The sequence below is a fragment of the Coregonus clupeaformis genome, unplaced genomic scaffold (genome assembly GCF_020615455.1).
Source record: "Coregonus clupeaformis isolate EN_2021a unplaced genomic scaffold, ASM2061545v1 scaf0195, whole genome shotgun sequence".
NCBI lineage: Eukaryota > Metazoa > Chordata > Actinopteri > Salmoniformes > Salmonidae > Coregonus > Coregonus clupeaformis.
This window is the reverse complement of record NW_025533650.1, coordinates 471,630-485,760: the sequence shown is the minus strand read 5'-3', so window position 1 is coordinate 485,760 and position 14,131 is coordinate 471,630.

Genomic DNA, 14,131 nt, shown 5'->3' with positions numbered 1-14,131 from the left:
TGTACTTTGCCATGTTGCTTACAAAACAAATAATAGTTTCTAAAACTGCATCTAAGGCTCTGGTTTGTCCTAGGAGGGAGGGTAAACAGTAGGCATGTTCTCTGCTGTCCACTTTATGTTTTAATTATTATTATTATTATGGGTATAGGGGAGGGTCACTTGGTTTTTTCCCAAGAGTTCAGGGAGGGTCGGGTAAAAATATATTTTACTGAAGGAGGGCAATCCATTTTCATTTCAGAGAGGTCTGATTTTCTCCAGTTATCCCTCATTATAAATAACGTACAGTTTTTTGGTTAGTGTTCAGAAAGGCCTACATGTAATTAGTGATGGGGAATCTCAAATCCGCAGAGCGAGTGGACCTACACAGGGGGTAAGGAGGGAGCTGGTCAGTCCTGTAGAGACATATTGGTAACATCAGACTCCTTAAACACTGATGATGAGAAACATTGGTGATGAGCAGTTTGTTGGATTGGTTGGCTGATGGGAAAATGCCCTCTTCCATGGTACCATCATCAACATACACGCAACAAGACCCTCTGGAGACATCCAAAACCAAAGTGGCTCCAATAATTACGTGATGTCAACAAATTACGCATTCACTTTCATGGCGATTTGGGTGAACTGTGGAAAATCCTGTGGATTTCAGAACTGTTCTAGCCATCTGAATGTGCATCCTGGCCATTCTGTCTGTATGGTTGGGAGCCCCTCCTGAAGTCTCGGGCTTCACCGCCATGTGGTTCCATTTACCAGGGTTACCTCGGAGCGTGACGTTCCTACCGCAGTTATTATCCAGCGCCCTGTGCGGTCACTCCGTGGGGGGCGCTTCATCTGTGAAGTTAATGCAATAGCCATCCACCTTGAGACCCTTACTGTCACAGACAACTAGACGGACTCAGATACCTTCTAAGTCCAACTGGGCTCTCAGACTAGACGTTATAGGGGAGATACAGCATATTTGACAGAGTAGGGTTCATGTGGGAATGTGCTCCACAGATCCCAAACTTACAGCAAAATGACAGAAATGGGGGGTTAAACTGAAGCTCATCCAAAACAGACATTTCGCTCCATTTTCGCCATTGGGGATTTGACAGTGTGGAGCTGGTCGTTGAATATTGCCAGTGTCAGGCATATTGGACAGGCCTTGGGTGTCAGTGTATTCTCATACTCCATATATCAGATGATTAAGTTATCCCTCAGGTCTGCTGGGATGACTGAGTGTTTGATAAACTTCAAACACGTTGTGTTTATTCGACCCAACCAAATCGGCGGAAAATATTGTCTCAGTCGGAGGCTTAGCCAATCCATAAACTGTGGGTTTGTGTTGGTAGTAACCAGCGCCTGCAGGTCGGGTCCAACCATAACTTCTGCCCTCCTGCTCTCCACAGAAACATCTTATTTCACCCCGAGACGGCCAGCAGTGTCTTCGTCCTCCTCTCCACTCGTCCGCAGGGAGAGCAAGAAGACAAATATTTTCTTTCAGGAGCGGCGCTCTGTTACCTGAGAGTTTCCTAAATCCAGCACATGTCTATTTCCTGGAACTGCTGAGTGTCTTTCCATCCCCTCGCCCCTCCGCCCCACCCTCCAGACCCTTCTCTCAGCCAGTGTTTGGGCCTAGAGCAGGTGCCCCTCCCCTGGGCAGCCTGCTCAGGAAAGGCCCCTGCTGTGCAGACGAGACTGGGCCGCAGCCCGGGCCAAACTCATGCTGTGAGGGGTATAAGAGGCTCCCTTCTCTCCAGACACGCACAAAAAAGATTTGCCTTGCACTCCTCCTCTTCTTTCGCTCTGTTTCTCTCTAAAATTCAATCTTCCCATCTGTTTTCCCTCTCTCAAATCACTCTCTTTCTCTACTTCGCCACTCTCTCTGTTTCCCTCTCTCTCTGCCTCCCTGTCCCTTCTCTCACCCCATATGACTTTATAAAGGTTACAGACAGAAGCACGTCCATCAATGCTGGAAAATTATGAAAAACATGACTACTAAAAAAGGTTGAATTCTTTACTCAAGCTATCAAAATAAGCAGTAAGAGTTACTGTAGTTCCTCATGTCCTGTAGGCCAAGCTGTGTAAGTTACTCATGTCACTGTAGTTACTCATGTCCTGTAGGCCAAGCTGTGTAAGTTACTCATGTCACTGTAGTTACTCATGTCCTGTAGGCCAAGCTGTGTAAGTTACTCATGTCACTGTAGTTACTCATGTCCTGTAGGCCAAGCTGTGTAAGTTACTCATGTCACTGTAGTTCCTCATGTCCTGTAGGCCAAGCTGTGTAAGTTACTCATGTCACTGTAGTTACTCATGTCCTGTAGGCCAAGCTGTGTAAGTTACTCATGTCACTGTAGTTCCTCATGTCCTGTAGGCCAAGCTGTGTAAGTTACTCATGTCACTGTAGTTACTCATGTCCTGTAGGCCAAGCTGTGTAAGTTACTCATGTCACTGTAGTTCCTCATGTCCTGTAGGCCAAGCTGTGTAAGTTACTCATGTCACTGTAGTTCCTCATGTCCTGTAGGCCAAGCTGTGTAAGTTACTCATGTCACTGTAGTTACTCATGTCCTGTAGGCCAAGCTGTGTAAGTTACTCATGTCACTGTAGTTACTCATGTCCTGTAGGCCAAGCTGTGTAAGTTACTCATGTCACTGTAGTTACTCATGTCCTGTAGGCCAAGCTGTGTAAGTTACTCATGTCACTGTAGTTACTCATGTCCTGTAGGCCAAGCTGTGTAAGTTACTCATGTCACTGTAGTTACTCATGTCCTGTAGGCCAAGCTGTGTAAGTTACTCATGTCACTGTAGTTACTCATGTCCTGTAGGCCAAGCTGTGTAAGTTACTCATGTCACTGTAGTTACTCATGTCCTGTAGGCCAAGCTGTGTGAGTAAAGAAACATAATATATCCCTGAAGCATCACAACCAGCAACAACTAACACATGGTTACTTACTACATCATTTAATGTGGTAACAACATTTATCAAAGTATCAGGGTAGGGTTTATTTTTGCGAATGCAATCGAAAACCTGTTCAAAACTCCCCTACTCGTAATTGCTGGTTTGACAGCAAACACTCAAACCAGGGAAAATAAAGTGTATCTTTGTTAACCTCATGGCACCTCCACCATGAGGCACCCTCCTCCCCGCCACGTCACCTGTCTTCACACTTCCCTGTCAGCCGCCAACATCAGGCGAGACCCAGGCTTGTGTGCCTTGAAGGCTGGAGGTTACATAAACCTACATAGGCACTGCAGTTCGCACATCGGCTCTTACTAGGAAAGACTGTAAATATGGCATGTCTCTCCATCCCTCTCCAGGGCTTGACATAAACGCTTGTTGCCTTGTCTGGGACAAGTAAAAAAATAAAATAATGTTGGACAAGAATAATATAGAGTTGAGTTGTCCGAATGGACAAGTAAAACAATCGCACAAATCACAATATTAAACAATTACTCCGATCAGAATTGGATCATTGTCCCCCCTGGACACGATGTACTGCTGTTCTCCTAATTTCTGCAGAGCGCATCGAGTAGGATTGTATTGAATTGACAGAAGGAGTCTTTCAATCATCCCGGGTTGTGAGCTTTTGAGATCAAAGCAAAGAGCTGTGTGTAGCCGCGTGTGCACATTTGTTGGTATTCCGTGCTAATTAGTGAGTTATTTGCACAGTTATAGCAAATTTTTGGTCAGCAAACAGGGTTTGTACAGTCATGAAAATCCTAGAAAAGTAATGGTGTGCAGCTGTGCGCATCACCTACATTTGTGCTAGTACATTTGTGCTAAAGCATTTGATCCCCTGCTGATTTTGTACGTTTGCCCACTGACAAAGAAATGATCAGTCTATAATTTTTATGGTAGGTTTATTTGAACAGTGAGAGACAGAATAACAACAAAGAAATCCAGAAAAACGCATGTCAAAAATGTTAAATTTATTTGCATTTCAATGAGGGAAATAAGTATTTGACCCCTCTGCAAAACATGACTTAGTACTTGGTGGCAAAACCCTTGTTGGAAATCACAGAGGTCAGACGTTTCTTGTAGTTGACCACCAGGTTTGCACACATCTCAGGAGGGATTTTGTCCCACTCCTCTTTGCAGATCTTCTCCAAGTCATTAAGGTTTCGAGGCTGACGTTTGGCAACTCGAACCTTCAGCTCCCTCCACAGATTTTCTATGGGATTAAGGTCTGGAGACTGGCTAGGCCACTCCATGACCTTAATGTGCTTCTTCTTGAGCCACTCCTTTGTTGCCTTGGCCGTGTGTTTTGGGTCATTGTCATGCTGGAATACCCATCCACGACCCATTTTCAATGCCCTGGCTGAGGGAAGGAGGTTCTCACCCAAGATTTGACGGTACATGGCCCCGTCCATCGTCCCTTTGATGCGGTAAAGTTGTCCTGTCCCGTTAGCAGAAAAACACCCCCAAAGCATAATGTTTCCACCTCCATGTTTGACGGTGGGGATGGTGTTCTTGGGGTCATAGGCAGCATTCCTCCTCCTCCAAACACGGCGAGTTGAGTTGATGCCAAAGAGCTCGATTTTGGTCTCATCTGACCACAACACTTTCACCCAGTTCATTCAGATGTTCATTGGCAAACTTCACACGGGCATGTATATGTGCTTTCTTGAGCAGGGGGACCTTGCGGGCGCTGCAGGATTTCAGTCCTTCACGGCGTAGTGTGTTACCAATTGTTTTCTTGGTGATTATGGTCCCAGCTGCCTTGAGATCATTGACAAGATCCTCCCTTGTAGTTCTGGGATGATTCCTCACCGTTCTCATGATCATTGCAACTCCACGAGGTGAGATCTTGCATGGAGCCCCAGGCTGAGGGAGATTGACAGTTCTTTTGTGTTTCTTCCATTTGCAAATAATTGCACCAACTGTTGTCACCTTCTCACCAAGCTGCTTGGCGATGGTCTTGTAGCCCATTCCAGCCTTGTGTAGGTCTACAATCTTGTCCCTGACATCCTTGGAGAGCTTTTTGGTCTTGGCCATGGTGGAGAGTTTGGAATCTGATTGATTGATTGCATCTGTGGACAGGTGTCTTTTATACAGGTAACAAGCTGAGATTAGGAGCACTCCCTTTAAGAGTGTGCTCCTAATCTCAGCTCGTTACCTGTATAAAAGACACCTGGGAGCCAGCAATCTTTCTGATTGAGAGGGGGATTTTTTTGTTGTTATTCTGTCTCTCACTGTTCAAATAAACCTACCATTAAAATTATAGACTGATCATTTCTTTGTCAGTGGGCAAACATACAAAATCAGCAGGGGATCAAATACTTTTTCCCCTCACTGTACAATAATGATATGCAACAGACTAATTAGATAACTACATAACAACTAACTACATATCGTGTAGCCTGGCTAGTTATCTCGCCAGCTAACGCTTTCACATTAACATTGACCGACAAGCAGTTGATGAACGGGTGCCTTAAAGCTGGAATCCTTAATGTGTCCGTTTTTTTTTTTAAACCATCAAATCAAATCTTATTTGTCACATGCGCTGAATGCAACAGGTGTAGACCTTACCGTGAAATGCTTACTTACAAGCCCTTAACCAACAATGCAGTTCAAATTAATATTAAAAGTAACACAATAAAATAACTATAACGAGGCTATATACAGGGGGTACCGGTACCGAGTCAATGCGCGGGGGTACAGGTTAGTCGAGGTAATTTGTACATGTAGGTACGTGTAAAGTGATGCGTGACCATAAGCTTGACAACAAAAATTATAACAACGGTGGTGGGGCGGCCAGTGGTGCCTTTTCCCCCCTACTGCAGATTCCACCTTTAATAAACCAATGCTACATACTCTGGTTGTAAAACCGTCTCTCCAGCGCTGAATATTGGGATCAGAAAAATTATTATGCCACTGTTGGAAAGCTGGGATTCCCCTCTATTCAACACTGGCCATGTCATTCTCACAACTTCAAAATATAGAATAGCCTAGTTGACAAAGAAAATAAACTCTTCATGGCCTATAAAATATTGCAACATTAGGCCTACAATTACAACCAAATACTATAACAATTAATTGTATTTAGTACAATTTTCAATTACCTTTTTGGCCCATTGTGTTACAGACCAATTTTTTTTGGGGGGGGGGACAAATGACTTGAGCTTTCAGACAAGTAAAGAATCTGTCCTACTTATCTGAAGGACAAGTGGCAAAAAATGTTTAAGTCAAGCAGTGTATCCCTCTGTCTCTCCCTCTTTCCCTGTCTCTGCCCATAAACAGTACTCCCTTGTCAAGTTGGGCATCAAAGTTCCCCTGACTTCTGACCTATTGACACTTAGCTCATCTGAACCCCATTCCTGAACTTACCCTTCAAAATATTTGGAGACATAATGCAATACTCAGATCTTTGTCAGGGCGTGTGTAGGTGTAGTGTAGGAAATCAAATGCAGGACGCCGACTGTAGGTTCCAAAATGCTGTATTACTGGCCCGACACAGGCAACAGGACAACTAAGCCCAACAGCTAAATTACGCACAAGGCGAAAAGGCAAATGCGCACAAACAGGTGCGACAAACGAAGTGGTGCACGAACAAGTGCAACTATGCTCCAGCGCAGTGGAGAACCTATGCTCAACCGAGCAAACACAACACTGACGAAAAACAATCATACACAACACATGACAAACACAACGAGAAACTTATAGGACACTAATTACGTAAAACAGAAACAGGTGTGACACAAACAGACAAAAGCAAACGAACATGAAACATCTATCGGTGGCAGCTAGAATTCCGGAGACGACGAGCGCCGAAGCCTGCCCGAACAAGGAGGAGAGGCAGCCTCGGCCGAAACCGTGACAGTACCCCCCCCTTGACGCGCGGCTCCAGACGCGCGCCCGACTCCGGCCTCGGGGACGGCCAGGGGAACGCGGCGCAGGGCGCGTCGGACGCCTCCGATGGAACTCCGTCAGGAGCGACGGGTCCAACACGTCTCTCCTCGGCACCCAGCACCGCTCCTCCGGACCGTACCCCTCCCACTCCACTAGATACTGGAGACCCCCCATCCGACGTCTCGAATCCAAGATGGATCTCACGGAGTACGCCGGTGCCCCCTCGATGTCCAACGGGGGCGGAGGAGTCTCCAAGATCTCATCTTCTTGGAGTGGGCCCGCTACCACCGGCCTGAGAAGGGACACATGGAACGAGGGGTTAATACACTTATACTCCACAGGAAGCTGTAATCTATAACAAACCTCGTTCAACCTCCTCAGGACTTTAAATGGCCCTACAAACCGCCGACCCAGTTTCCGACAGGGCAGGCGGAGGGGCAGGTTTCTGGTAGAGAGCCAGACTCGATCACCAGGTGCGTACACCGGTGCCTCACTGCGGTGGAGATCAGCGCTCGCCTTCTGACGTCGGAGGGCCCGCTGCAGGTGGACGTGTGCAGCGTTCCAAGTCTCCTCCGAGCGCCGCGCCCACTCATCCACCGCAGGAGCCTCGATCTGGCTCTGCTGCCAGGGTGCCAGAACCGGCTGGTAACCTAACACACATTGAAATGGGGTTAGGTTCGTGGAGGAATGGCGTAGGGAATTCTGGGCCATCTCGGCCCAGGGAACGTACCTTGACCACTCCTCCGGCCGGTCCTGGCAGTATGTTCTGAGAAACCTACCCACATCCTGGTTTACGCGTTCCACCTGCCCATTGCTCTCCGGGTGGTAGCCCGAGGTGAGGCTCACCGAGACCCCAACCGCTCCATAAACGCTCTCCAGACCCTGGAGGTGAATTGGGGACCCCGATCAGCCACAATGTCCTCGGGCACCCCGTAGTGCCGGAACACATGGGTAAACAGTGCCTCGGCAGTTTGCAGGGCCGTAGGGAAGACCCGGCATGGGGAGCAAACGACAGGCCTTAGAGAACCGGTCCACAACGACCAGGATGGTAGTATTCCCTTGGGAGAGAGGAAGGTCAGTTATAAAATCCACCGAGAGGTGGGACCATGGTCGTTGTGGAACGGGCAGGGGCAGTAACTTACCCCTAGGCAGATGTCTAGGCGCCTTACACTGGGCGCACACCGAGCAGGAGGAAACATAAACCCTCACATCCCTGGCCAACGTGGGCCACCAATATTTGGCACTAAGACAGTGCACTGTCCGGCCGATACCCGGGTGTCCAGAGGAGGGTGACGTGTGAGCCCAATAGATCAATCGATCCCGACACTCGAGCGGAACATACTTCCGACCCTCCGGGCATTGTGGTGGACTAGGGTCGGTGCGTAATGCCCGCTCGAGCTCAGAATCGAGCTCCCACACCACCGGTGCCACTAGACACGACTCCGGCAGTATGGGAGTGGGCTCCACGAACCTCTCCTCCCCGTCATACAGCCGAGACAGCGCATCTGCCTTCCCGTTTTGTGACCCAGGGATGTAGGTGATCTTAAAAGAGAAACGGGTCAAAAACATACTCCATCTAGCCTGCCGAGGGTTCAGCCTCCTCGCTGCCCGGATGTACTCCAGGTTACGGTGGTCCGTCAAAATGAGGAAAGGGTGTTGAGCCCCCTCAAGCCAGTGCCTCCACACCTTAAGGGCCTGTACCACAGCTAACAGCTCCCTGTCCCCTATGTCATAATTTCGCTCCGCCGGGCTGAGCTTCTTGGAATAGAAGGCACAGGGGCGGAGTTTAGGTGGCGCGCCTGACCGTTGTGAAAGCACGGCGCCAATACCGGCCTCAGACGCGTCCACCTCTACCTGAAATGGTAAAGAGGGATCCGGATGCGCCAGCACCGGGGCCGAGGTAAACAGGTCCTTCAGCCTCCCAAACGCCCTGTCCGCCTCGACTGACCACTGCAGACGCACCGGACCCCCCTTCAAGAGAGACGTGATGGGAGCTGCCACTTGCCCAAAACCCCGGATAAACCTCCGGTAGTAATTCGCAAACCCCAAAAACTGCTGCACCTCTTTCACAGTGGTTGGTGTTTGCCAATTACGCACTGCCGACGCTTCGGTCTACCTCCATCTTCACCCCTGACGCTGACAACTGATACCCCAAAAAAGGAGATCGACTCCTGGAAAAACAGACACTTCTCTGCCTTCACATACAGGTCGTGCTCCACCAGCCTCCGCAACACTCTGCGCACCAGGGCCACATGCTCGACACGGGTAGGTGAGTACACGAGAATGTCATCTATGTACACAACGACTCCCAGTCCCTGCATGTCCCTGAAGATCTCATCCACAAATGATTGGAAAACCGATGGAGCATTCATCAACCCGTATGGCATGACTAGATACTCGTAATGGCCCGAGGTGGTACTAAAGGCTGTTTTCCATTCATCATCCTTCTTGATGCGCACCAAGTTTATGCGCGCTCCTGAGATCTAATTTCGTGAAGAAACGCGCCCCATGCAACGACTCAGTCATGGTCGCAATCAGCGGGAGTGGATAACTATACTTCACCGTAATCTGATTGAGACCACGGTAATCGATGCACGGACGCAAACCACCATCCTTCTTCTTCACGAAAAAGAAACTCGAGGACGCGGGGAAGTGGACGGCCGTATGTATCCTTGTCTCAGCGATTCGTCTATGTAAATCTCCATAGCTTTCTTCTCCTCCTGAGACAGAGGATACACATGACTCCGTGGGAGCGCAGCTCCCTGCCTGAAGGTTTATCGCACAATCCCCCTGCCTATGGGGGTGGCAACCGCGTCGCCCTCGCCTTACTAAACGCGATAGCCAAATCCCCATACTCAGGTGGAATGTGCAATGCGGGCACCTGGTTTGGACTCTCCACCGAGGTAGCCCCTACGGAAACACCCAAACATCTACCCACACACTGAGCAGACCACTCCATCAGAGCCCTCTCCTGCCACGAAATCACTGGGTTATGGGTACTCAACCAGGGCATGCCCAGCACCACCGGATACGCAGGAGAGTCAATCAGGAACAGCTGAATCATCTCCTGATGATCCCCCTGCGCACACATCCTAAGTGGCGCCGTGACCTCCTGATCAAGCCCGTACCCAACGGACGACTATCTAGGGCGTGAACGGGAAAAGGAACATCAACAGGAATGAGGGGAATCCCTAACGCTAAACAAAACTTTTTATCAATAAAATTCCCAGCTGCGCCTGAATCTACCAGCGCCTTATGCTGGGCATGAGGTGCTACCTGTGGAAAACATACAGGCATACAGAAATGGGCAACAGAGAGCTCTGGGTGAGTGGGGCGCTTACTCACCTGGAAGGAATCCCCAGTGCGGGGCCTGTCGTCATCTCCCCTAGGAGGCCATCCCCAGCACCTAGCCGCGGTGTGTCCTCCCCGACCACAGTTGGTGCAGTGGATGGACCCCCTAGCCTGCCGACCCCTCCTCTCTCTAGCGCCAGCGCCCCGAGCTCCATGGGACAAGGCTCGGAGGCGCTGGAGGGTGGAATGGACGGACCCTCCGCAAGACGTCCGCGGGTAGCCAGCAGGTTATCCAGCCTGATGGACATATCCACCAGCTGGTCGAAAGTGAGACTGGTGTCCCTGCACGCCAGCTCCCGACGGACGTCCTCACGTAGGCTGCATCGGTATAGATCGATGAGGGCCCGATCATTCCACCCTGCATCTGCCGCCAGAGTACGAATTCGAGCGCGAATTCCTGGGCACTTCTCTTCCCTGTCGGAGGAAGACCAGACGCTCCCCGCCGCTTTCCCCTCCGGGGATGGTCAAACACCGCCCTAAAGCGGCGGGAGAACTCGGTGTACATGATGGTCGTGGCGTCGATCTTCCTCCACTCCGCGTTGGCCCACTCCAACGCTTTTCCGGCCAGGCAGGAGATCAGGGCGGACACGCTCTCATGCCCTGAAGGTGCCGGGTGCACGGTGGCCAGGTATAGCTCTACCTGGAGCAGGAATCCTTGACACCCAGCCGCTGTCCCGTCGTAAGCCCTCGGGAGAGATAGTCGGACTCCTCGAGGTTCCGGCGCTGGAATGGCCGGGCTGGCCGATGGTGCTGGCAGGGCGGGCGGTGGTGGAGGCGAACCCCAGCCTCGGAGTGTGGTAATCACCTCCTGCAGGGCGTTCCCCATCTGCAGGAGTTGCTCTTGCTGGTCCCGAACCTGGGCTTCCAGTCTTGTCTGGGCTGCTTCGGCTCCTGCTGATTCCATGACTGGTGTATGATTCTGTCAGGGCGTGTGTAGGTGTAGTGTAGGAAATCAAATGCAGGACGCCGACTGTAGGTTCCAAAATGCTGTATTACTGGCCCGACACAGGCAACAGGACAACTAAGCCCAACAGCTAAATTACGCACAAGGCGAAAAGGCAAATGCGCACAAACAGGTGCGACAAACGAAGTGGTGCACGAACAAGTGCAACTATGCTCCAGCGCAGTGGAGAACCTATGCTCAACCGAGCAAACACAACACTGACGAAAAACAATCATACACAACACATGACAAACACAACGAGAAACTTATAGGACACTAATTACGTAAAACAGAAACAGGTGTGACACAAACAGACAAAAGCAAACGAACATGAAACATCTATCGGTGGCAGCTAGAATTCCGGAGACGACGAGCGCCGAAGCCTGCCCGAACAAGGAGGAGAGGCAGCCTCGGCCGAAACCGTGACAATCTTGGCTCATTCATCATATGACACTTTAGGTCTAACAGTTCACCACCAAATGGAACAGAAGGGCAAACATATTATAGCTTGCCTTTTACTGTTGAGGGTCACTCACTTTTAATCAACTGGTGGTGGGCAGTTATTTCTTTTAAAAATATGGAACTTTATGTGTTATGAGAAAAGAGTTGGCTCTATTTGAAAATACAGGAATGTTGCTGTGTCGAATCAATGTATTATTTGAGTGCCACATTGTGGTGAAAATAAAACGAAAACATTATTCGGTCAAAATTCTCCAAATAATTTTATGTTTATTATTCTACCCTTCAATGTTGTAATAAACGATAGAAAGTTGCTCAAGTCAGCTGGGTCCAAATACATCTGCAAGATTACAATAAAACGTCTGATCAAATTAAGATCCTATATCTGTGCACTAATACAGCCATGTGAGCTACATGGGTTCTCACAACACGTCTCACCTGTCCTCCCTCTCATTTTGGTCCCTGTATTGTACTGTGCTCATTGCACTGCAATTCTCCTTGTCCTCTGCCTCTGAGCTGCCATACTGCATGGTCACACAAAAAGAAGAGATAGGTGTTGAACTGACTCAGTCCCAGAGAGTCAAGAGTCAGACTGAGATCCACTATGCTGCCGCTTACGTCTCATCACGTATAGTCTCACAAAAAACCAGTGACCAGTATCAGAGACAGGTCTGGATGACGGCAGCATGAGAGAGATCAGGATACAAAGTGAATGGTAAAGATTGGCAGTTTTGGCACCAGAATAATTAACATGATTTCAGACCAGCAATGAGGAATGACAACCTATGGCAATTGGCAAACTAAACTTTCAGGTGATACAGTATGAACTCACTGTCTAGTGTGATGCTGATCTCCTGGCTGCTCCTCCTGGCCCTGCCTGCTCTGACCACACAGCTGTAGGTCCCCATGTGACAGCTAGAAGCCCTCGCCACGCTGTACAGCCCACTGACAGAGTCCCTGACCACCGGCCAGCCGTCCCTCAGGAAGGAGAATGTTACAACCACTGTGGTCCGGTTACGGTCAGGATCAGGGTGACTATGTAGACCGTGGTTACCATGATGTTGGCTCAGTTTGCTGTCGCTAAGCTGGACCTCACAGGTGAGGTTGAAAGCGCCGGCCCTCTTTGACCACGGTCGAAGGAGATGCTGACAAAGTCACTGATTTGAAGCGCTCTGGAGAGCATATTGATCACACAGATTGATTAGAGGAGGAAGTTGAGAAAATGATAGATTACAAAGAACTAGAGAAGTGAAATATATTCCAACTGTCACTGACAAGAGCTAGAGTAATGAGTGGGGCTTTTCAAGTAATCTATGAAAAAGAGCATGACACCACTTGCAAGACAAGACACCCATTACTCATGTGCTACACTCTCCCCTCACCAATGACATTAACAGAGACTGCCTGGCTGTATTGGGTGTAGAAGACTGGCTGTCCTCTCCCTGCTCTGCACCAGTATTGGCCTGTGTGTGTGACAGAGGCACGCCACATTCTGTAGACCGCCCCACCTCCACCACCGCCTCCAGCACTAGCCCACAGCTGCTCCACAGGGCCTGTGTCCTGCCTAATATAGTGTTATGAACATTAGTCCGTTCCACTTGTCAGTATATTCCAGTTCATGTACACAGTAATCCAGTGCCATGTTTTACTATAATCACACAGGGAGTGATGGATACAACATGTAGCCTGACACCCACATTCTATTAGATTGAACTGAAATCTATCACACCTCCCAACCTCCATTATAAACCATCAGAGAAGCAACATAAAGAGGGAGCCGGAGGTCACACCTGTTTTTGTGCCAGTAGAACTGCCAGCCCAGCCCTGAGTGGCCAGGTAACTGACACGCCAAGGTGACTGTGTCCTCAGTGTACACCTGTCATCCTGAAGGCTCCACGCTCAGAGTGGGCGTCAGTAGAACCTCTGTGAACACATGCAGAAGCCTAGAATTTCAACAAACAGTGGGCTATGTTTTGGCAAAGCACCCAAAGTGTATATTTCAAGACAGTGCCCAGTCTGCCACACCTAAAGTCTACATTAGGATCCCCCCACTGCGTTCTCACTTTCCACAGTAACCTGCACCTCTCTGCTGTGTCTCTGTGCACCTGTGTGGTCAGTAACAGTACACCTGTATCTGCCAGACTGGCTCTGAGTAATCTTGTCTATCTGCAGAACATGGGACCCACTGGCCACAGTCACGTTCTCTCTCACGATGCTGTATGTCAGGGCAGGTGCAGGGGTCGGTAGGGGAGGTTCCCTGTTATTATGGTTCCCTGGTACCAGCCCAGCCAGGCAGGTGAGGGTCAGAACCTCTCCCTGGACCAGGAGTAGGCATGGGTTAGCCTTCAGTACCACAGAGACAGTTGTGCCTGGGCTGAGACAGTTTGCTACATCAGACAACTTGATCTGGAATATGATTCATGGTCTAAAAATGAAGAGTGTGTGGTATTTAAATTATTCTCACCTGATGATGGATAGGCCACCAGTGTACTCAACACTAGAACAGATATTTGACAAGACATTATGCATAATACGGCTTGGACCTGATAACCA